At 38.4% G+C, this 26,131-nt stretch overlaps 1 protein-coding gene across 1 annotated transcript in view; it reads right to left on the bottom strand.

The window, feature by feature from the left end:
* Positions 1-26,131, bottom strand: part of PARD6G (par-6 family cell polarity regulator gamma) — an 85,237-nt gene that overhangs the window by 30,200 nt on the left and 28,906 nt on the right. The gene's annotated exons all lie outside the window — the stretch shown is intronic.

Below are 26,131 nucleotides of genomic sequence, written 5' to 3'. Positions count from 1 at the left end.
AGCCCATCTCTGCTACCATTACGGCTTATGCCAGTATATCTTTCCCCAAAGTTAACGTAGACCAACTGAAGGATTGTGTAGGGTTACTGTATCATATGTGCCTCTGTATTCCCTCTGATTCTGTAACTACATATCGTATATAGCAATACCGTTGTCCTCCAGCTATTTGCATTTACAATTTCTAGCATTCCTATTCTTTATCCAAGCTTTTGGGGTGGATGGGAGATGTCTGCTTGATCTAGATCAGTTCTAAATATCTTAATTTGGCTTTATTGGTCATCCAGTATCGTTGACAGGTGTTTGCATAGGTGTATCAAGGCTACTTCAAAGATGCTAGTGTTATCAAGGCACACGTAAAGCAACACAATGCCTTTCATTCTGAAGGAAAATGAAAGGAAATAATTGGTTCATAGCCTGTGTATTTGCATTTATTCTTGACATTCAAAGCAGGATTCAAAGCACATACATAAAAATCTCATTTTCTGACAAAAAATGCCCTCTCTCTCTACCGCAAGACAAGTAAAATCTGAATAAATTTTCTCTTTGCCTCTGAGCTCTTTTAAGAAACTAAAAAGAATGTCCCTTTTTCAGTTTTTAATTGCAAGCTCCCTGTGAAAAAGGCCAGGTAGAAGGAAAATAATTTTGGACAAGGACCAGGAGAGTTCATCAAAGTCCAAGTATTCAACTGCTGATTGTTAACTAAGTGGAAATTGTAGAGTAGCTGATCTTTATAGAAATTGGAATGGCAAAATTTCATATTAGAGAATCTCACAGTTATTCTTTACAACAATAAAAAAAATCCATGTCTTAAGAATGGAAAGAGTCATTATGAATAGATTTACACATAACAAATAATCCATTTCCCTCTTGCTCCCCCAGACACTGAAGTTGAAATAAGTTGTTGGAAAGTAGCACTCCACTGCAGATAGAACTTGGTTAATGAAAGCAATTGCAACTGGAATTTCCATTGTGATTGTAAAGCATGATGTCATCTAACCCCACCACTTAGCAATGGAAATTTCAGCACTTCTGATAGACAGTGTTAAGTGAATCATCAAAGATCATCAAGCAAGGACCTCATATAATTGCCATTTGCAACCTACCTACCTCTTGTCTTCCCCGCTGACTTTGTATGTAGGAAACTGGCAAAGAATGTGGCAAATGGCGTTCACATGCAGGGACTCTGTGGCGACTGGAACTTTGAAGATCAGTCATAAAAACTTGTTCATCACCACTCCAAGTTTCAACAGTCACTGAATGGGTAGTCAGTGTTGAGCCACAGTAGCCTAAAACCAAGTCCCTATCTTGTTGCCTGATGACACATTGGTTGAAACTGGACCATTCTTTCTACCAACTGGTTCTAGCAACCATGGGGAAGAACCTATCAGAAAATATATCTTCTGTTGCTTATTAAAATATAAGGCTTTTTGTGGTGCAGTGGTTAGAATGCAGTGTGGCAGTCTAATGTACTGCTCACTGCTAGGAGTTCAATGCTGATTGGCTCAAGATTGACCCAGCCTTCCATCCTTTTGAGGTTGGTAAAATGAGGACCAAGATTGATGGGGGCAATATGCTGACTCTGTAAACTGCTTATAGAGGGCTGTAAAGCACTGTGAAGTGGTATATAAGTCAAAGTGCTATGATCCTATTATTAAATTATATATTATCATAAAGAAATCTGCCATTTGGAGGATAAGATTAATGGAAATGAAAAAGGTTTTGCCTTTAATTAAATGGAAACCACACAAGGCAATGTTATCTCAAGCTAATATGCACAAGACTCTTCAGACTGAAAGGTCATTGGTCATTTGTCAACTGACCAATCCTGAAATGGCAGATTGTGCCATTTTGTCTCAGAGAGACCAAAAAAATATATGGGTGATGAATCAACTGAATTTTCTTTTTTCATGCAAATTAGTTCAATATCTTTCAAACTAGCAGACCCAACTTCACTATGCAGTGAAAGACCCCTCAAAACTAGTGGGATCTATATCCACATCTTTCAAAGAATGGATATAATCTAAGAAAATAGTGAGCAGAGAATACTGACCTTGTCGCTATTATTTTGCTTTGAACGCAAGAATACAGATAAGGAATTAAACAGATATTTTCTGTAAGATTCAGGCAGCACATCATCATCTTTGGCTCTTTTCATCCTCTTCCCAGTCTAAGACGTTAAGCAGTTGAGACCAATCAATCAATTTTCCTCCTCCTCCTCCTCCTCCTCCTCCTCCTCCTCCTCCTCCTCCTCCTCCTCCTCCTTCTTCTTCGGATCCTGTTCACCGTGGGAGCTTAAAAGTGGCAGATATGCCAGTTTGAACATCTGTGGCCATCATTTGCTAAACCCATTGAGTCCCATCAGTGAAGGAGTGGACCATTTGATGGCATGATTTTGTGATGACATAAGCTGAGTGATAAGCTGAGTGGGGATGGAATGTATCTAAAAAAATGCATACATACTTTAATACAATAGTGGGTCTTCTATGATCACTCATCCAGCTTCGGTAGACTCTAAAGTTAAATTAAGGGGCACATTCTTCCATTTTAAAATAACGTTTTAAAACAGAGGAATCACTTCTGTGGAACAAAAGATAAACTAAAGATGGCTCCACAAAAAGCCACGTTGAGGACAAAGGAATGAAGAACGGATGAGTAGACAGACTATTTGATAATTTCCCTCTGGATAAGGAAAGGACTTGAGATCACTCACAAGTGCTCCAGGCAGCTGCTCCTTGCAAGGAGATCACAAGTATCAGATTCTAGTGTGTTTAGAAGTCTGGGAGATGAGGAAATAATCGTCTTTCTCAAAACAAGTTGACACATTTGAAAAGACACTAAGTTTGTATACTTCCCTTTCTAATCACTTGTAGAAATTGCTTGTTAAGTGATTTTCAGCTATTAGGAACTTTTGAATTGATATGCTTTACAGCACATGGTGAATTTCCATCAATCCTTAGCAAAAAGAAGTTTAAACTACAAGCTTAAGAACTTTATAAAATTAATGCTTTCTGTGGGAAAATTCTTTTGTTTTGAGTTACAAGCATAATAAGATATGGATGCTAAATAAAATAATAAAAATTGAGTGCTAGAGGGAACTAAAAATTACAGTTAAAGAAGAATACTCTATATAGCTTTACAAATATAGAGCAAAGCAAAATATTTTAACATTGGACACACTGAAGTATCTTTTTGAACAAGGGACCCTGAAGCTAATTTTAATAGTGTCTGCCTCTACAGGTAAATTATGTCTAAAAGATGTTATGGAAGAGAAACAAATTCTACATGACAAAACTGAGCCTCAGTTGAAAATGGATTTAAAAGAATGACATGGACATACAAAATAAATTGACAGTAACATAGATAATTTTTATATATTCGATTTATAAAACAGGTTTGTTAAAGTTTTGAAGAATTTTGTGAGAAAGATAAAGATGAAGGTTTCCTTTGTCCAGTCATGTCTAACTCTAGGGGGAGGTGTTCATCTTCATTTTTTTAGCCAAGCGAGCCAGTATTATCCAAAGAGATTTTTATGGTCATATGGCCAGCATGATTAAATGCCAAGGGTCATGGAACACTGTTACTTTCCCACTGAAGTGGTACCTATTTTTCTACTGGCATTTCCATGCTTTCAAATGACTAGATTTACAAGAGCTGGGGCAAATAACAAGAGCTTATCCCATTGCACGGCACTCAGGTCTGGCACCTGGGCTGTCAGTCTTTAAGTGCTGAGACATTGCACCCCAGTATGTAAAACAGGTTTGTTAAAGTTTTGAAGAATTTTGTGACAAAGGATTTTTAAAAAGTGAAAAGGAATCAAGGAAAGAACTAAAAAAAAAAGAAAGAAATAAAAGGAAGGAATATTAATTGGTTTATTTAATTAAAGTATGTTGTTATTTCTGGTAACACCCAATGGACTTAGGATGAGATCAGGACTGAAATGACAAAGCTTTAAGGACTTGTTTATAGTTAAGAAATGGGATATGGGAAGAAGAGATAATTTGTTGTATTTTAAGATAAAGTGATAAGTTACTTAAATTGTTTATACTTGTGATGAAGATCGGAAGTCATTTTTTTATATATTTCTTTTCTTCTTTACTCTCTTTTCTTCCTTTTCTATTTCTAGTTTGTCCTTTTTCCTTCTCTTCTGCACATTTTACTCTTTTTGTTCTATTTTGTATTGGGTTTGCTATTGTAGTTAAAATCTTTAATAAAATTGCTGTTTAAAAAAAAATCAATGCAAAGAGTGAAATAAGTCCCTCGAAAGATTTCATATATTGATATTATTTAAAACCCACAAACCTCTAATGCAAAAAGAAAAAGATTTCACATTGGAATTCTTCTTTCTCAAACTTTCTGGTACCCCTGTCACATCAGTGTCAAGCTGGCCACGGTACTCCAATGCCAAGAATATAGTATTTAAAAAAACAGAACAAAGGCAGGTCCAGCTACAAAAAGCTTGCCTGTGTCTGCTTTATTATGAGATAACATTCATCTCCCACCACTGAAAGCTGTATTCATTAGGCTATTCTGAATGTTCTGGAGCAAGCTATTTAGCATTCTTCTCTTCCACCAGAAGACATGCAGATTATAGAAAGAATATTTATATTTATAATTGCAAATACCCCCAATATATACATACTCTAATGAATGGCATATCAAAGACTGTATTGAAAATGTGTATTCTACTAACTGGAAATTGTCCTCCCCCCACTTTTTTTTAATATTAAGCCAATACTGTACATTAAGCCTGCATCTAGAATTCTCTGAAACATGGGAACTGCAAAATCTAAACATATCAACTAATATCAACAAACAGCTAATACTGTAAAAACTATATATCTTATAGCTGTATAGTTCCATAATCTCTTTGATTCCAAGTTAGCTGTTCATTTAAAAAAAATTATCTCCCTTAATCCCAGTTCTCAACCGGTCTTAGTTCTACCAAATAATCTACATTATCACATGGTTGCTAAAGATATACATAGCCAATTCACTCTCCCTGTTCAGGGTAAGCAACATTTGCAGCAAACAGAAATAGAGTGAGGTATAGTAACAACCCCACTCCTCCAATTAAAGGAGCAGGATAAGAAAACAGAGAGAGGTAAATCTAGTCCATACCAATGCTACTCACTCTAGCTTCCCATAGGTTTCTATTCTTGCAAATACAAACTATCCTTATTTCTGATTGACTGATTGGCTGACTGATTGATTCATTCATACATTGCCTTTTGTCTCCAAGCTTCTTACATCTTTCTTCTGGAGGATTTCATCAGCTTCATTTAACCATGACTTTCTCGGTCTTTACATTTGTCATAGCCCAGTCATTCCTCCTCCTAAATATATTTGTTTTGTGATTCAGTCTTCATTCATTGTCTCTACAGGACCAGCCATCTCTTTAAGACTTGTTGCGCATTAATGTATTCAATCCATGTTCATTCAGCAATCACTCCTTCATGACTGTTTCTTCTTGTTTACCACATGCTTCTTAAGCATTCCACTCCCAGTGAATTCAATTTACCTTTATATTTCTCCTGGCTACAAATTTGTTATATAACAAATTGGGCAGAAGTATATTTTTATTCAGGGCCATTTTGCTTCGTTTACTTCATTCCTTGACACCCAAAGTGGTAGAAAAGGAAGCAAAAAAGGTTTCATTTCTCTTAACCAATCACATACTAGTGACTATCCTTTGACCAACATTTGAACCTGTTACAATTCCTCCATTCTTTTCCCCAACTTTTGTAAACATTTTCCCAAATTATATACATTCATCTTCTCTCTCTAGTTTTGCTTCATCATCCATTTCCACTGTCAATCCAACTACTCTGTCTTCATTGTATTACTTTTCAGATCCTTACTCATTATCTCATGCAATAACTGCAAAGCATTCAAGTTCTCAGTTAATAAATAGACACCATTTGCATAGAAATATGCATGTAAGTTCACATCTTCAACCAACAAGCTTCAAGTATCTCCTTAAGAACTCTTTATATATTTTGTGTATGTAAAAGACACTACACACATCCCTGTCTTCCTCCCTGCTCAATGCTGAACCATTGAGTAGGTATTCTATTCACTATCAAACATACTTTTCTCCAATCCTTGATTGTAAATTCCATACTGCAAAATAATCCATAATTCAAGCGTATTCACTTACGTTTGCTCTAAATAAACAGATATACATTTCTTTTATCACACACATGTATATTTCACAACAACCTGCTAAAGAGCATAGTAATTCACAGTACTACAGGACTACAGATACAGATCAAAGGATTTACAAACCTTGTTTTTCACCACTGTAGATGATCGTGTATGTATATTAGACAAAATAAAATTGCTAGCACAATACCCAGCAGAGAGACAAAAGCAAAACAAATTGATTAATTGCTCATAAAGACTGTAGGCAAATAAAATGATCCTATTAAATACCATAGTTGAATACATTCTGGTACCCCAACACCCAAGATACTATGCTGTGTAATATCTTTATTGAACACATTGAGACAACATTCCCTGCCTTTGTTAGATTGCCATCTCTTCATGGATAGAGATTTATCAAAATAAATCATGCCCCTATCAACAGAGACCTCTGTGGACCTCAAAACAAAGAGTTGTCAATGGTCATAAAGCTGGAAAAGGCTTCAAAACCACCAACAAAGACTTTGGCCTTCATAGTTGTTCAGGCAATGTACAAATGGAGAAATGCCACAGCCAATGCAACACCCAGATGTGGATCCTTCATTGTAGAAAATGTAAGGACTATACAGAAAGATAAACAATGCAGAAAGAAGTCCTCATGTTCCTCAGTGACATTTCTACCTATGCGGCCTTCCTCAACTAAGGTCCCACCATGTCAATGAGAATCAAAACATAGATCAAGAGCAACCAGAACTGTCAGATCTTTGTTACAGAGGGCAGATTTATGAGCCAAGTCTATCCTGGTGAAATATGAAGTCTATTATTCCGAACCGAACATATTAACACTATTCACACCAGTTGACAGATCCACTTATTACACATCAGTACCAGGTGTAGGTCAATACAATCCTTCAGAGAAGGATGGATCAGGAAACAGACCAATGGTCCTTCTGGAGCAAAGCATACATTAAAAAAAGTTGTGTCCACACAGGCAGATTTTCTTAATCCTGAATCAGGCTTCTGTTTCAGTGGAACATAAAGGAGGTACTTAAGATTTCTCTGGAGATACTAGGTATTCCTCTGTAAGGCCTCTTTTATTTGTAACATTTATCCTGGTTTAAAAACATATGAAAGACCAGAAATATTTTTTTTAAATAAGCAAAATAAATTCCTAGCATAATCAGCAAAAGGACTATGTGGCTGATCACGCTGTATGTTAGAAGCAAGTACACAAATAAAATGGCTTTAACCTAGTTCTTAAAACAGTACAGTACAGAAAAGGCATTAGGCAAACATATAAAGATTTTCACAAGTGGGTGTCATCAGAGAATGGGATCCTTTGTCTCTCAGAGTTCCAGAAATGAGAAGATAAGAAAAACAGCCCTCCAAGATCCCAAATGATGATGTCTGGAAATCCCGGGCTGCCTAGATCATCTCCTGAAATTAAAAATTGCCAGACTGCTTATTTCTACAAATTACCCAGACCAGTGTAATATCTGGGACACCATGGGAAACCACTATGGGTATCTCTCTGAACTTTCATCTGTTTCACCTGTTTGATGCTACATCCAGCTCCAGAAAATCTATTTCCCCACATGGCTTGATGACAAACTTGGAAAGGAAATTTTAGCACCATTCCCAAAGAGCAAGTCCTGGTAAACAGTGAGATAAACTAATACCAGGAGATGAAGGTTCATAGCATATCTTGCTATAGATCAAGGGTCTCCAACCTTGTTAACTTTAAGACTTGTGGATTTCAACTCCCAGAGTTCCTCAGCCAGCTTTGCTGGGAGTTGAAGTCCGCAAGTCTTAAAATTACCAAGGTTGGAGACCTTTGCTATAGATGGTTCTGGCCAACTAGACCCAGTCACTGAAAGGCAGAGTAAATCAGACAGGAATGAACCCATCTACAGATAAATACTTCTTAAAACATTGGGAAGAAACTGAGGGAGTGAGAATACTTTTGCGGACCAAGCTATCCTTTCAAATTAAAAGTAGGATTCTCTCACTGTTGATTCCCATTAAGCTAGAAAGCCTTTGGCCTTGTGGATTGGAAACTGTAATCCCATGAACTGGAGGAGGCAAAGTTAGAGCACATCTTCATCATTTAGGTGAAGAACAATTTAGTTTGGTTTAATAAAGTTTGCCACATGTTCCTCCCCTGCTTGCTGGAATTTAAATATTCCGTTTTTAAATTACAGCCCTATACAGGGAGGTTTCAGCAAACATTTTCATTAATTTACAGGGGCCTCTTATAAACTTCATCAGGGCATCCTCCCAAAAGATTTAAGCTAAGCGTGCTATAATATGAGGAGTTTTTCAACCATAGTTTTGCTTTGGAGTCAATTACTGACAGAAAACTGCCTTATGTTGCACAGGCTTAATTCAACAAAATAGTCCCAAAAGATGGTGCTCCATATGTGACTTGTAAGTGTCTAATTAGCTCCACAATCAGTTCCTGCAAAGGTAATAACTTTTTTTTTTCACTCAAATCTAGGGTGAGGAGTTAACATTGTTAGAAATGGAATGTGATTTTGGTTCTACTTTTTACAGAGCTGGAAGGGAAAAGGCATTGCTATTGATATGCTGAAAAATAGCCAGCATCTACTTTTAAAAATACTCTTTCCTCCTTTATCCCAAATGACAGTGATCAGGGCAAAATTAACACTCCTGGTTTTTACTGCTTATATTATACTGAAACATATGTACTATGAATGACTTCAAATTAAGTTGAAATAGATATCTCCCATTCCAGTTCAAAATTTTGGCAATGCTTTCTGCCCCACGATAGAAAATAAAGCATATTTGGCGAGATTTGGTCACAATTAAAGATTCATGAAGTCTGAACTGTACTTAATGATGTTCATAATTACAGGGGTCAGAGCTAAGCCACACCTATTGCTTTCATTTTGCTTGTATCATCTTAAAGAGCTGTATGGAAATAACCACACACATTCTTTCTGCTTCCCAAATCTAAATTTAGCCCTTCTTATAACAAGATGTAACATCTATATAAAATGCTGCATAAAAACACACATGAAACGTATGCTTTCACTATGATCTGTTTCCCCAGCCAAATTCAAAACTAAGTTCAAAACTGAGCAGGTTGAAAGTTAATAGAGTTCTACATTTGTATTCAAATTTTTTACTGAACTCTTGTAAAAATAAATAAATAAATAAATTTTCCAAAGGGTGCCTGGTTCGATTATGCATTTTGGTACACCGAAACAATGGAAATAATTTAGAAGAAACAGGCACCATAAATATTAATACATATAAAGAATGGCCTTTAACACAGTGCCTCTAGGTCAGGGGTGTCAAACTCACAGTGTCATGGTGGCGTCAACTGACATATCGTTACTTTTTTCCCCTTCGCTAAACTGGCTGTGGGTGTGGCCAGCGTGTGACACATCCGGCCCACAGGCCATGAGTTTGATAGGACTGCTCTAAGTGATCCCTATTAAGTCTAACAAATCTCTTAGTGGTATCTGAGCTTGATTGTTTGCTTGCAGACATTTCATTACTCAACTAGGAAATATCATCAGGACCAGTGAGTGTAGGGTTTGCTTCCTGTTTATATACAGTAACTTGCCTTGCCAATATTGGTGAAGGTATGATTTTCTCTTTGGTAGTTCCTTATTTCAGATATTGTTTTCTTCTTGCTCGTTTGTCTAGTGTTAAATGCCTGCTTATCTGGATTTTGGCTGCTAGAGCAAGGAGCAAAGAGGAAGTATGTCTTAAAGCAAACAACCCAGCTCAAAGACCACCAAGTGCTTCACAGTTGAACTGTGAGCTATATATATTCCCTTGTATTGCAACAAATTATTGTAAAAGATTAAACATGGCTTAAATCTCACAAGTTTGCCAGACTCACAACTCTGCATTCTTATGGAAACTTGCAACATTCTAGGTAAAAACATTCGAGATGAGTCCTAAGTGTTATTGAGTATATGTATTTGAGAATGCATTATGGATCTCCAAATTATAAAATGCACACCTGCTTCTATTTCAATAGAAAATAGTTGGAGAATGCCTGTCTCAAGACTAACCAAATGGCTGGTTGTGATATACAAGTGTTCAACTGGTTTTAATAAAAAAAATACTTTTTGGATTAACTTTGATTATAACTGTGTTGATCCATTTTCTACGTATTTCCATTTGTTCATCTCAGCGCCAAAAGATCAGGATTCTTATCACACATTATAATTTTTGAACACGAAATGCAGTCTTACCCTTGTGACTGGGTTGAAAAGTGCACTGTTTTCCAATAAACACTCTCCCTTTTATATCATAGTCCTGAGATGATTAAAACAGTGGGAGAGCCCGTGGCTAGCAGCCAGCCTTACTAACTCTCTTTTACATGTAGCTGGCCAAAACATTTATCTGCTTTAAAATTAGTGGAGCAGGTGGCTTATCAATTGAACTGTTTGTTTCAAATTGGGAGGCTTGAGTTTTACAGACCATGCTGCACTTGAAAAGAAGCTACAAGTGTATCACAACTACAATGGATTTCTTTGAGAAGAGACAAAAGCAAATAAAAGAGAATGAGGGTAGAGACCTGAAAGAATTCAACTCCAACACAAAATTTGACTGGACCCAAGAGACCCAAAACTTTGCTCCTAAACTTATTCTAAACAGCCTATAGCTTAAGCTATTTAATGGATAATCTATACATTCCTGGGGCCTCTTGGCTATTATAAGATACATACAGTAACGACTAAGATCTAGGACAGGAGAAACTGATCTGTGTATTAGCAGAAGAGCTTTGAGAAGCAAATAGATATAAGACAGCTACCTTTATAATCCTCAAAACAAGGAGGCAATTCAAGCCTTAACAAGCTTCAAAGCAGTGGATTCTGACGGCAATTGCACCACAGCAAAATTTAGCAACTACCTTAGAAATTTCAGTGGAAGCATCTGCAAAGAAATATATAATTCTGAGCCCAACCCAGGCCATATGCTCAGCAAGGTTAGAATATATCAATGCAGATTACAAATGTGATCAAATGGGAAGTGCTAGAAAAATCTTAAGAATATCTATGGAATATCTATGATAGTATGGTAGCAAGCACTAAACTTTGCTTCTCAGTAAAAGCGGGAAAGCTTTAAGGGGTCGCAATGGGGTTAAGATAAAATATGATTTGGGATTTTAGATCTGGAAACATGTAAACCAAGATTCAAAACATGTTGCCCTCCCTCCAAAATATTTTTACTCCAGGATCCACTTCTATTGTAACACTTGGACTGAGGGGACACAACGGGAGACATCAGTAAACTGTAGTGTTCTCCCCGGAAGAGTTAAGATTTGTTGACAAATTGGAATAAACACTTGGTTCCAAAGTTTAATTCCAACCACTATCTCAGATAGAAAATTTGCATGTGAGTCACACTGAAGGAGATCCTTACTTAAATCTCAACAAACCACTGGGGATAATGTAGGTGACCAGATAAAGAATTGTTATCGTAAACTGTAGGTAGTCCTCAAGTTATGACAACAATTGGAAGTGGCATTTCCATCGTTAAGCAATGTATCAATCATAAAGTGACACATTTGCTTAGTGACTTTGCTTAGTGACTGCAGCGCTTTGCTTAGTGACTGCACTGCTTAGCGATGGCAATTACAGCGGACCCAGTTGCTGTAATTAAGAAAGGACTGAGGGAGTTGTTAACCAAGGACTCCATATGAAGCCACATGAGAAGAGACAGGAATCCAGAAGACCTGTTTGCATTGCTTATGCCACGGAAACCGTGTGCCAGGCAAGCAGTCTGAGAACTATGAAAAGGTGCTGTGGATAGACCCTACGTACAATGGGCAGGTACTACAGAGTACATACGCCATCCCTCTGCCACCTAGGGGCTCCTCAGGAGAAAAGCAACAGGAGCAGGAGCAACCTCCAGGGGTGACTTGCTACCTCCCGCCTGGTTCCTCTTTGACTTTGCTTCTGAACAGCTGGCAGGAAATGTTGCAAATGATGATCGTGCAGCTGTGTGATGCAAAAACTAACATGATTGCAGTCAGGTTGCCAAGGGTCCAAATCATAGTCATGTGATTGTGAGGATGCTGATTGTGAGGATGCCGGTGTCAAACTTCCACGGGCTGGATCTGGCCTGTGGGGTGCTTAGAACTGGTCCGTGGGCCCACCCTGGAAACAGCAAAGGACCAGCCCACGGTGCCTCTGCCAGCTAAATAGAGCTCGGGAGGGGGACCCCGGGGCCACCAGTGGTACCTTCTCCTCATTCAGTGCCATCGTCACTTCAAATGGTGGCTGAATGAGTGGTCGTTAAGTCAGCACTATCTGCAAACTAAACTGCTTTCAGTGATGTTAGATCTTTATGAAGGGCAGATTTGTGCACCACGGAGTAGTAAAAGTGAGATCATCTTAGCTTTGCTGCCACAGAGACAGACTTGTTGCATTTATGACTCAGATTCTAATTATCACATTTGAGGCCCACTGTGCGGAAGTTGAAAATCCACCAATTTGTTGGTTACACGTGGAAGACAAATGGAAGGTGATACTTAAGTACTCCGTTTCATTTTTATTTGTAGGCAATTAAGTTCTGTTCGCATCTAGAATGTCCTCTACAGAACAAAACCAATGCTTGCAGGCTCCTCCAAAGCCTATCTGGCGCAGACAGGAAGGCAGGCAGCAGCAGAATAATACTTGCATAGGTTTGGCGGTGTGTGTGTGTGTGTGTGTGTGCAGGTAGTCCTTGATTTACAAACATAACTGAGCCCAAAATTTCTGTCGTCAAATGAGACATTTGTTAAGCAAATTTTACCCCATTTTATGACCTTTCTTGCCACAGTTGTTAAGTGAAACATTCAAGTTGATAAGTTAGTAATGTGGTTGTTAAGTGAAGCTGGATTCCCCATTGACTTTGCTTGCCGGAAGGTCGGAGAAGGTGATCGCATGACCTTGGGACACTGCAAAGGTCATAAATATGAATCAGTGGCAAAGCATCTGAATTTTGATGACATCATCATGAGGATGCTGCAAAGGCCGTAAGTGTGAAAAAATGGGCACAAGCCATATTTTTCAGTGCTGTTGTAACTTTGAATGGTCACTACACGAACAGTTGTATATGTATATGTAACAGTTGTATATGAACAGTTGCTCTCTGTATATGTGTGTGAAATGGATTGCGGTATTTTACAGTCTGAGCAATGCAGTTAAAACAGCAGTGGGGTAGATAGAATTCAGGATACAGTCTTGTTGAACTCCCTTTGTGATGGGGGTGGGCTGGGATTAGCAACTGCCACATTTTATTTGGAGGTAAGAGTTGATGAGACCAGGGCTGCCATTTGCTGGGACAAATTAGAATTCAGGCAGCTTTACTCTCTTTATCTCTATAAGCATCATACAAGATGGAAGGTAGTGCAGTGATTTAAGACACCGTTGCCAGATCAAAACTGGAACGTTGCTTCCACATTCAAATCAACACCTGGATGATATTGACTGCATTTCTCTTTTTGCTGGGGAGCGATGCAAACCTTTGTGTAGCTTCCCGGAACAATGAACAGCACATTTCTAAAATTCAACTTTCCTATCACAACTTTTCCTATTACAAAACCCCCCAAATGAGAACTGGGTTTAAGAGCATTGGTTTTGACTAAGGCTGAAGAAAAAGCAGCAGATTCGATCTATACCAAATCATGGGAGCAGATGCTCTAATAGAGAATATCAACATGCAGGAATTAAGTTGCTAGAAAGGAGAACAAGAAGCACAAAGCAGGATATAAGATCATTTTGACAGAGAATATGGGTATACCCTCTCCTGCAAGCAAAGTGAGAACTATTTAGTTGCTGATTCACTATCTGTTGCTGCTTGAAAAAGCTACAAGCGAATGTAAGCCCCTTCTGATTATTGACTGCAGTCTACCTCTAATAACCTTCATAGTCATTCATAGCCATGACAATCCCATCAAGACTATAAGCCAATGTTTGTAACATGTAGGCTGAGCATAATAGAATTCATAATTAATTGCTGGACTATAATTGTCAAGTCATAGACAAACACAAAAAGTATGTGATAAATCCTGTTTACAAGCAAATGCAATACTATTGAGGCAATTCAATTTCTGAATATTGGCAATGGCCTTAGAACCAATAATAGCTTTACAAAAGATCTATGCATACATAGGAAGCTGTTTCATCATACACAACTAATGAATTAGCTTGGTGGAGCTTTGCACCTCAAGAGTTTTCCAAACCATATAGATTTGCTCTTATATGGGTGAGATAACTAGGAAAGTAGGCATACTGGTGGCATGATGCCTTCATACTGGTAAAACTGGATTAACTATACTTCTAATATATGCCTATGAGTGAGATGGGTATATTCCAATCCATGGAAAGTAATTTATTCTGCAACTAAGAGTTGGTAGGGGAAAGGAAAGAAGGAGAGGAATGGTCTGTATTCCTTTACTGTAACAACTGTCTAACTATTCTATCATTGCTTCCAATTTTAAATCCAGCAGAATTTTATTGTCTTTACTAAGAAGCCCCTGCTAAGAGACTTGGTCAAATCCTTTGTGTATGTCCAAATAATGTATTAATATATACATTATTCCCAGAAGCTTTGGGGTAGAGTGAGGATAGAGGTCAGTACAGTTGAATGTGGATGTGGAGGGTGTGGCTGTCTGTTTCCTCTGGAGTGCCAGAAGGTTTTGTTATATTTTTTTATAGTTTGTATGTGTTTGTTGTTGTTTTGTGAGCCACCCAGACTTATGGTACATAAGATGGGCAGATATACAGTTTTAAGCCTTTTATACAAATAAATGAAATTAGGCACAGTATGCTACTTAGAAAGCTTCTTGGGACAACTTAACAGCTAATGAGAAAAACTTCTGGTGAAACTATTTTCATCATCTATATGCAAAGATCTGATAATAAAATAATTATGCAAATCTGGTAAACTGCTGTAAATTATTGTATAGGTTTTATTTGTTTCATTATTTGTTATTCATCTATGTTGGAGGTTTGTTGTGAATCATCCTGAGATTTAATATTAAAAAAAACAGCCTGAGTAATTTGTTTTAAATAAAATTGATTTCCCACCCATTTTTTCAAAGGGACCCTTGCATTTGGCACGAGTCAATATGGAGAGATCAACAAAAGGCAGATTAACTCTAGCTCGCTCAGATTATTCCCCAAAAGTCATGTATTCTTCCAGAATCACAAATTAAGGAATATTTCAATGTTGGTTCTTTTAGAGAAAACATATTCTGATCTATAATCGAACCATCATAGACCCACAATACTGACTTCCTGTCAAAAATGATATTGACCCACATCCAAAATATTACCTAACTGGGCACGATCACTTTCACACTTCATCTAAATATCTCAGTGACTCTAGTAGGTTCATAGTAATTGGGGTTGGGGGAAGAAAATATATATAAATGTTAAGGCAATAAACAGTTGTCTATCAGAACTACCTTCCGCAATTATCCACTAAGGTGCAAGTGGAACTGCTCTGTGAAAGTCCCATCTCAACCTGTCTTACTAGACCTGGGGTCTCCAACCTTGGTGACGTGAAGCCTGGAGGACTTCAACTCCCAGAATTCCCCAGCCGGAAGGGGAATTCTGGGAATTGAAGTCCTCCAGGCTTCACGTCACCAAGGTTGGAGACCCCAGTTCTAGACTGTGTTTCCCAACCTAGTGAACTTTAAGTTGTTTGGACTAGGGAATTCTGGGAATTGAATTATGAACCACCTTAAAATTCTTAAGGTTGACAAACACTGATCTAGGCAGATTACTTACTCCAGTTTCTTCAACTTGGTGCCCTCCATGGGTGTCAAACTGCAAACCCCATGATTCTCAGGCAATGGGTATGTTTATGAGAAACAGAGATCAGCTTCTGACATGATCTATGTGTCTGTCTGTCTGTCTTCTTCTCTGGTAAAGTCTTGGGATGATGTGGGAATTACCTTTAAAAAGAAACCACGGGTTTGCCATCAGATTGCATGCTAGCTGCACAGAAATGGTTGGGGAGAACTGCATAAGCACCCAGCCATGAATGGACAAATGACTCAATTAGCCCACCATTACTGGGGAGCTGGGTCACTTTCCCCTAGATATGGGAGGTCTTTGGGTGTCCAGAAGTGGGAAGTATCATTCTAGTTGATGAGGAACTTTTGTTTTGAGTGTCTGCTATAAAGATGTTTTTATTTATTTCAGAAGTCTCCAAACTTGGCCAGCATAGCTATGCTGGCTGAGGAATTCTGGGAGTTGAAGTCCACAAGTCTTAAAGTTGCCAAGTTTGGGGACCCCTGATTTATATAGATAGCAATTTTATTTTAAAAAATCGGACTGCAGAAACCTAATAAGGGAAAGGAAAATTACATGCTTTTGTGTCTATACCTGATCCTACAGAGATCATTTTGGAAAGTAGTTGAAAGAAAAAGGTGGAAAGAGTAGAGAACCTGCTGAAATTTCCTATATGGGCTATATCTCGTTTACAAAAGGATAGTGATGGTGGCAGAAAAGAAACCCAGTACTTGTACAGCAAGAATGGATGGATAGATAGAGGGATGGAAAGATGGAAGGAATTATTTGTTTTCATAGCTCTCGCCCCTTCTCTATTTGCTGAGAAGAGATAAACACAGAAACAATGTGTTGCTTTTTTAAGAGAGGAAATCCTTTATAAATTGGATTAAGGGATGTTAGTCACTGCTGGCTACTTCTCAAACAGAAGTCAGACATTGAAAATCTTTGCCATTCACAAAAAAATGTATACATAAACCTTTAGTCTGACGGGTTCAAAAGATGTCTGGTTCAGAAGAGGAGGGGAACAGAGGCTTGTTTGATGGGGTTTTTTTAAAAAAAGTTTAAATTTGTTCGATGGTTTTTTTTTCTTTAATTGTGAACTATTTTAAGGTTGCCACATCTTTCTTCCTTCCCACTTCCCTGGTGCAGGTAAATGCTGCAAAAGCTAGATGCTGCTAGAGAAGATTCCTCTGAAAAGTACAATGCAAATCCAGCGTTAAACAAAGTGATAGTTTTCCAGTATAAATTGCCACACTGCAAAAGCCAGCCTCTCTCCCAACTCCTCTTCCAAGGGAAACTTCCTGTGGCTACTCTCAAGGCAAAATATCCCAGACCAGGGATATTTATATTATGAGGAAAGCAAGCAGGATTTTTAAAAAAAAAAAAATGGGGGGGAGGGGGAGAAAGGAGGAGAGGGGAGGAGGATGTGTTCTTTCTCTCCAAAGAGAGTTTATTCATTTAGTGGCTTTGCAACTCCAACGCAGCTTACATTTACGCGGCACCCGTGCGGTTGAAGGGGAGGGAGAAGTAAGAATGTAATTGAAGCCACCAAAAATAACCCATTGGCAAAATGACACTAGTTATTCAACTTAGGCTTCTTTCAGCAGTTCTCATGGCTATAATTCCAGAGATGTTTTTGCCAACCCGCCAAAGAAATGGTTGCTTTTCTTTTCTTTCTTTCTTTTTCTCTATCACAAAAGAGGCCAGACACCCCAGAAATGCAGATTATAAGATTTGCAGCAAAGGGGTTATAACAGCCGATTCAACCTATCCCAGCAGGTAACAGAATGTCTTTCTCAGGCCCTTTACAAACACCACTCCCTCTTCTCCCCCCCCCCCCAAAACAAAAATAAATAAATAATTCAGTGAGCCTGACTCAGCAGCCTGACAGGAATAACAGCCTGCCCAGTTATGAAATGCTGGCTTAAACCAGGCAGTAATTGTTCTTCTCTGGGAGACGCAGAAGGCTGCAAACACAGGAGGCTCCAGCTAAAAGATTTTCATAAAGTAAATTAGAGAGAAAATTGTCTGCCACTTTTGTGTATCCTCACATGTCAAGATGAATAGCACATGTGTACACACAGAGAAAGAGAGAGAGAGAGAGAGAAAGAGAGAGAGAGATAAAGAGGGATCAAAGCCTGAGAATGGAGGTATGGCTATGAAGTTTTATCTGCTTGCAATCTTGAGATAGGCAAACAGCAGAATCAGGAAAAACCATTTCTTCAATGCCAGGATCCCACAGACTCTGGCTGTGTTTGGCAACAGTCTATAGATAAGAATCTAGCTGCTTAGATTGACTATTAAAAGTAGAGCTGAACTTGTATCAACCATTCTAAATAATAAATGATAAAACATTTTATCTATTCAGTGACTCATTTCTTATCATGTGAAAGATAGGTCCCACAGGAATTGTTAATCCTCCCCCCACCCAAAAAGGAGTGAGCTCCACACAACATTCCCCCTGACAATGGTCAAAAAACTGCTACCACCATAAAAGCTTCTGGTGAGTATTCTGTGCTGTATAAATAAACTTGTCAATCAAGGTTATCAGCCCACAAGCTATGATTATTTTCCAATGTTCATTTGTTGAACTTAGTATCCCTCATTTTTTAAGAAGGTTCTCTTATTAAAGGCTATAGGAACCACTTTACAACACTTTCATGAATCAGTAGCGATCATAATCTTGGACTATTTTATCCACCATTCTAAAAAAGGCAAAGTTATCTTTTATTTAGGCAATTACTGAAAGCTCCCTTTTCAAGACTTGTCTAAATGTCTGATCAAGATGTGCTTATTGTCTATATTTAGGAACCATCAGTCAGAATTATTTTTTTAAAAAAAGATGTTCTTGGCTTAATCAATACATCTGCAAGTAAAACAAAGACGTTTCTGATCAATCTCCTAATATCCCATTAAGTTCAAGCACAATTGAGAAAAACAGATCACCTCCCACTCTTCTAGCCTACAATTACACTACCGCCCAACTGTCACTTTTGTTGCCAACCTCATCCAAGTTGGGAAAACAACCCTACAGGCTAATTAAATCTCAGGCAGAGCCAATGATGAAAACAGAATGTGGCCAAGTCCTTACGAGGTTGATTTCAAATACAAGAGCCCTTTCTCTCTACTCACCTCTCTGGTTACTTTTCTCAGCAGAAGTTACCTCTAGTATAATGAGTTTGGAGACCAAAAAAAACAATTGGGAGGCGGGGTGAGGATGGGGGTTAGAAGAAAATGCAATTTGGGGAAGAATCTGGATAACCTTCAATTTTCCCACCGCATACCAATTCTGTGACCATTCATATCTTTATGTCCCAATGCCTGCAATCATTTCTTCTTCCCCCTTCTCTACACATACCTTTAGTGTTGCTAAATTGTTTTTGTTACTGGAGAGAAATGTCTTGATTCTCAAAGACAGTTTTGTAGGCTGATACAAAGGGAACCCCTCCCTTCGCCCCCCACAAACAAAAAAACTGTTATGGGATTGAGTGGCAAATGCATTTTTCTAATTTAACTTTCTAAAAGGAAACCAAAAATAAAATGGAGGCACACAGAAATCCCCAAGTAAATACTTTTTGTTTGATTCTCAGTGAAGGAGTGGGCTGTGTTTCTGAAGCATGGCAAAAACAGAATTCCTGAATAATCATCTTAGCTATTCACCAGGCAGAAAAAGAATTGATGGTCTAGAATTTGTGCAGTCGAAACTCAAAAGATCTCCTGCATTCCACCACTGTTTATACTTTTCAATCGGCTTTGACAGGGGCTGTGGAAAGAAGAACATTTTAACAGGCCTATTCATGCCTTTATTAGAACAATTAAGGGACTCCTACAGTTTTAGCTGTAAAAGAATGGAAACCCAATTAAATGAACTCCAAAGCAGAGAGGCTCCAACTGCTGGCAATGTAGAAGAGTCGCATTATTTAAATAATCAAGATAAAGGCTTACTTTAAAATTCCCTAAGATAAAACCCTCTTTTATAGCAGAGTTCTCAGACAGGTTAAGGAAGACTTCTCTCCCTTCAGTACTTTGATGACCAGCCTAAAGTAAAATACTTGAATTGTACCTGTTGCATATTTGGGATAGGTCTCCTCTTATTTAAAATGTGGACATTAGTTTAAGTAGAAATAAATTGATGAACCAACTAATGTCTCCCTCTTTTGAGCAGCTTTATTCAGCTGGGCCTGGTATACTTGGAATAGCTTTTATCAAGCAAAATAAAGTTGTCTTCAAGTTGACCACAGCTTCTGATGATTCAAATCTACCAAGAAAAATAAAACTAAAAGTCCAAAGCTACTTAATCAAGCAACAGATGTAGCTGCTTCCCAACTTTTCAGAATTTAGAGCAACCTGCCGTATCCTATCCTAGATCCTAAAAATCTCCTGTATTGGTACTAAAAATTCTGGATAATTGAATAGTCAACTTCTTTTCCGTACTTTATTGAACCAGCCTTTCCAAAATTCTCAATATCTTGAGAATCTCCATAGACATTTTTCCAAAATACAGTTCCACAAATTCAACAACTACCAGCCATCCCCAAAGGGGTCGAAAATAATTTATTTAGGTTTCTCCAAAACTATTTGGTACCTACATGAGGAGCATTAAGCACTTTCATCTTTGATTTTTGTCCTGAATGAAAAATTACAGAATCATCCTGTAGTCAGAAATCCAACCATATTGTACTTTTTGCCCCATTTGTTATCTTTTCCATGACTTTCCATCAAGGCTCCTACATGCCTTTTCATTGGTCTTCTGCTTAATGTCTTAGCCTCTGCAGTCATGCCAGGCAGATTGTTCGTGTTTTTTTAGATCTGCTAAACAAGTTGTCTGCTGAAATATTAAGCAGATTCCTACATTATCTAGAACTGTGATGGCGAACCTACGGCACATGTGCCAGAGCGCTCTCTGTGAGCACATGTGCCATCGCCAGCTGCTCTTCTGGTGTTCGGTGCGTGCATGCACACCGGCCAGCTGGTCTTTGGTTTCTGGCACTCCAGCTTGCAAGAAGACCAGGTGGCTGGTGCGTGGATGTGCACCGGCCAGCTGGTCTTTGGTTTCCAGCTTGCGTGCATGCACATACGCGCAGGTGCGTGCACATTCCAGTTTGGGGATTTGGTGCAGAAAAGGTTCACCATCACTGGTCTAGAAGTTCTGAGCATGGATGGTGGTTCAGCAGATACCAGGGAATTAGAATCTAAATAATCATCGTTGGCCATCCTGGCTGGAGAAGCTGGGAGTTAAAGTGGAGCAGAGGGCCAATAGCTCCTCGCCTCTAATTGGAGAGAAGTTGTGTAATTTAAAGTGCAATAATGAAAACTTTCCTCTTTATAATTATGATGATTGGCTGCCAGTAAATTACTTCTTTTTCTAATTTACACACAGAGGCAAGCCACATTCAAATAAATGTAAGCTGTGGGTCTTTTTTAACAGGCACGGGATAAACTACTTTTTAATCAGAAATATACCATACTCCCTTAAGCCGAGGAAAGAAAGCTTTTTCTTCTTGCCAATAAATCAACCAGGCCTTAAGAGGTAGTCCATTAAACTATCTCCAGGGTCTTAATTGCTATCTATCTTCAGTCAGTTGCCCAAAAGCAAGTGGGGAGCCTGTCCTAAAGCTGCCAGAGGAGTTCTGGCAAATCTCATTTTGTGATGGAAAATAATCTTGCTGACCATCAGGCCTGCCACCTTGGAGAACAAAGAGAAGTTAGGTTAGTTTCAGATGGATGGAAAGGTCCAAGGTTGGTAATTATCTCTTGGAAGGCCAGCCCTCTTGCTCCTTCTTATACGTCTAACAGCTGCATGTCATGCAGGACTAAAGCATCCCCCCCAAAAGCAAGCAAGCAAAATATATATATATCCTTGTTTAATACTGTAGTTGACTTGCGTTCATGGGGGCTAATAACCAGTCCATGTGGGGGATACCATATTTAAAAAGTGCAAAGAATTTCACTGCATGTGCCAATTTCCTATCAGCTCATGCATCCTAAAACAGGATCTTGATGCCTCATTTCACATAGCTTATCAAAAGTCTGCCAAATAGCCTACATTTCATAGCACTGGCACATTGAAGCAAGGAGGCAATTGAAGGATTTAATAGATACTCTAAACTCAATGCCTCAAGTGATGTGCCAGATGTCACTGAAATGTCACTAAGTACAACTTGTATTCCTAAGTGACAGATATCAGCAAAATGCTTCAAACAATTAACATGAAGAACTGCTCTGAGTGTTTTAAGTAACCTGCTTCTTATGATACATAATCATTTCCTCAATCTGCAAAGCACATGACTTTAAAAAAAAAATCAGTGGAATGAGCATCTATGTCAGAATTTAGGCTATCTGGATCTTTTCCACTCTGGACAATAAGAAGAAAAATCTGCCTACTCATTTAAGTAGAGAAGAAGACTTAGCGTTCCAGTCTGCTGAATTGTTCCTGGGGGAAAAAAAGGTGTGTGAAAGACACCGGATCCTTTCTTTAGAGATCCAGCCAGTGCTACTTCACTTATTATATGTCCTGTTGTATTTAGATCCTGATCCTCCTCCTCCTCCTCCTCCTCCAAACCCCAAGGCTCATGCAAGATAGCATTTCCTTCCTTATCATCATAAGGAGACAAGACATTGCCCCTTTTATGAAGACAGAGGATAAATGCTAAATGTAAAGAATGGGCCCCGATGTTGTCCAATGAAACTCAGCCAGGATCTAAACTGGTGTTGCGTGTTGCCTCTATCACCTTCACCACCTGCAGAAAGGTATCCATTTCAATTGCAATTAAGAGCACCGATGGCCTCATCTTGCACAGCAGGTGGGGTGGGAGGGAAGGAAAGAGAGGCCCTAAAGCAGGACATCTGTGAATTCCCTTGACTCTGAAATAAGAGAAGAATATTGGTCCAATATAGTAATCCGGCTACAATCTGCTTTGCTGGTGTATCAAGCAACAACAGACAGAGTAAGGCAAAGTGCATTGGCAGAGAAACACCCATTGAGAGCTTTGGAGGTCTTTAAAGCCTTTGATCTTACAATTCACAAAAAAGTAACTAATCATTTAAGTGCAGCCAGCTTTAAGTATAGTAACAACTATTTTTCCACCAAAGATCGGCAGGATAGGGCAACGGCTTCTTGTGTTATTTATCTTATAGTACATTTCCAAGATAAAAAAAAAACATTCGAGCCAACAAATCACTTAAAAGAAAAATAAATGTTCGGATTCTTGGAGAAAAAAGGGATGTTTTTGATTTGGTATCAAGAGGAAAGCAAAGCCTTTTTATTTTCTTGGGAACACATTTTAGTCCAAAGTTAAGCCTTGGGAAGTCTTTGCAAATAACTACACGGGTTTTACGCTGGAAGTAAGTAAAGCTGAATGTGACAGCTGTACTGTTAGAATGGCTGGTAAGGCAATATGAAAGAGAAATACAGTTGTATTTTCCAGATCTTCACATTTTAGGCTTATAGCTTTATATAGGTAGTCCTCGACTTATGACCACAATTGAGTCCAGAATTTATGCTGCTAAGTGAGACATTTGTTCAATAAGCTTTGCTCCGTTTTACAACCGTCCTTGCCATATTTGTTAAGTGAATCATTGCGGTTGTTAAATTAGTAACCCGGTTGTTATGCAATTCTGGCTTCCCCATTGACTTTGCTGGTCAGAATGTTACCAAAGATGATCACGTGACCTCCAAGACACTGCAACTGTCGTAAATATGAACCAGTTATCAAGCATCCGAATGTCAATCACATGACCATGCTACCATGGTCATAATGCAGGGGTGGGATTCTACTGGTTCAGCCCGGTTCACACGAACTGGTAGCTCCGAGGATCAGCTGTGAGCAAATCAGTTCTCTCCGACAATCAGCTGTTGGGCCCACCTGCCTGCCCCGACTCTAGTCTGTGCTTTATATCCTGGTTTTCAAGCTCAGCTGATTCGCACGGCATAGCAGATTGCCACGCATCAGCTGTTTAACGCACAGAGATTGCTGGAGAAGGTCAGTAGCAAATGCTCTGCGTGCACACGAAGTAAGCATTTGGCACGTTCACCAAACCTGTTGTTACACTGGTTGAATCCGCACTGCTGTTCATAAGGGTGAAAAATGGTCGTCAGTCACATTTTTCAGTGCCATTGTAACTTTGAATGGTCATTAAATGAACTGTTAAAAGTTAATGACTACCTGTATATGTTCTACTTCCTTCAAACTATGATGATCAAAGGTAAGGGTGCTCACATTGTGCTAGTCAACCTATCACCTACCCAAGCCTTCTTACTCTTGTCACATTTAAAAAAAAATATTTTAACAACATCATGCCAAACCATTAGGACCCACAGTTTCCAGCATCATAGACAAGCTGAAATAAACAATGTAGTGGTTTAGCAAAAATAAATTAATTAAAATTTTATCTCTATGAAGCAAATAAATTAATTCTGGGGGGGAAGCCCTAAAGTGGACCTCTAGTAAATACATTTTTAGATTAATTGGGGAGGGTACAGCTTATTTCTAACTGTAGGTTTTATGCCATTCGGTTGCAGAGTGTGATTGTCAGCACTATGTTCACCTAGGACACATGGCAAAACCATTGATCGGTGCATGATGCCACGGAGGACTTGCACTTCTTCAGGCTTGTTGCAGGGTTTGATCTTTTGGAGCTAAGAGTAACCAACCTTGAGTCACCCAGCCAGCTTCTTTTTCAATGGAGGGATTAGAACCTGGATCTCCCAGTCTAGAAATCTTCAAACTTGGCAACTTTAAAACTTGGTGACTTCAACTCCTAGAATTCCTCAGGCAGCCATGGGTGGCTGGGGAATTCCGGGAATTACACAAGTCTTAAAGTTGCCAGGCTTAGAGAATCCTGTTCTAGTCCAGCACATTAAACTTTATACTCCACTGATTGGTTCCCAACAATGCAACATATCTCAAAAATTTGCCTGTCTCATCTCAAAAATTTGCCTGTCTCATTCCAGTAGCATCACCACAATACTTGGTGTTCTTATTTAATCCCCACCCCCCTTTTTAAAGCCTTCTCCTCCCTCCATCAATACCTGCTTTGTTTCATGTAAATTTGTGACCTTGAGGGTGAAACCAACCAGAAGAAAAAGGGGAAGAAAATTAGTGTTCGATAAATGTCTGTGGAATATGGCAGTTTGAGAAGGGGTTTGTGATTCAGTTTTGTGTAATTGAGATGTTTCACCCAGGAATATAAAAACAAATCTATCAGACAAGCAAATCAGGAACACCATGGATCCCTAATGTAACAAGTATGTGAACAAAAGTTCTCAGAATTGTAGCATGTATTATAAAACAAAACAAATAAATGAAACCTCTATTTTATTACTATGGAAAGACAAAGCAATCTCAGAAGACAGAATTCTATCCCTATTTCTTTTTTTATATGTGAAATGGTTACTGAAAAATTTAACAATAATAAGAATTATTACAAGCTAAAACAGAAGAAAAAAGAAAAAGAAAGTGAGAAAAGAAAAAGCTAAAAATGCAAAAAAAAAACCCAAAAGATATAAAGAAGCTTCTGATTTTCTTCACAGCTGTTATAATTACAATTATAATTTAACCACTCTCTAAAATGACTAATGACTCTCTCCTTTCTATAATCTAGCCTGTTTAATAATCAAAACCATAAATCATAAGTTCATTTTTTAATGCAAAATGTAAGGGGTTTCCAGTCATCCATAAATATGGAAATTTGTCTTTTCTCTAATCAAACAAGTCAATTTAGCAATTTTGGCAAGTTCTGTCATCTTTACCCAACATTCTTCCATTGTGTGATTGCCAAAACTTTCTATCTTTCTGCGTACAGTAATCTCACTGTAGTTTTTATACATAAAAACAGTGACTCGTGGCTCCATCCCAGGTTCTGGTTTCATCTGAATGCCAATCTTTTAAATTATTTGAATCACATTTGAGACCAACAATTTTTTTTTAGCTTTTTCCACCATACACAATAAAAATTACCCCTCCAATTTCCAACATTAACTTGAAGTATATTTTTACACAACCTAGATAATTTTTCTGGCATCATAATCCAGCAAAATCTATCCTTGTTTTTCATAAGATGTGAAGCATGGTAATTTCCAATGTTATTTAGCAAGCAGCATTCTGTAAACTTTAGTGGTTGTTTCAGTTTTAAGCACCTTTCTAAAAATACAAAGGAACAATTTCGGAAGGATATTCAGTTCTTGCCAGTTACCAGCAAAAGGATGGCACTTGCCATAT

Source organism: Pseudonaja textilis, chromosome 3, assembly GCF_049901715.1.
Source record: "Pseudonaja textilis isolate UNSWEBS1 chromosome 3, rPseTex1.2, whole genome shotgun sequence".
Classification (NCBI taxonomy): Eukaryota; Metazoa; Chordata; class Lepidosauria; order Squamata; family Elapidae; genus Pseudonaja; species Pseudonaja textilis.
The sequence above is the reverse complement of the archived record's forward strand: the minus strand, read 5'-3'. Positions and strand labels throughout refer to the sequence as shown.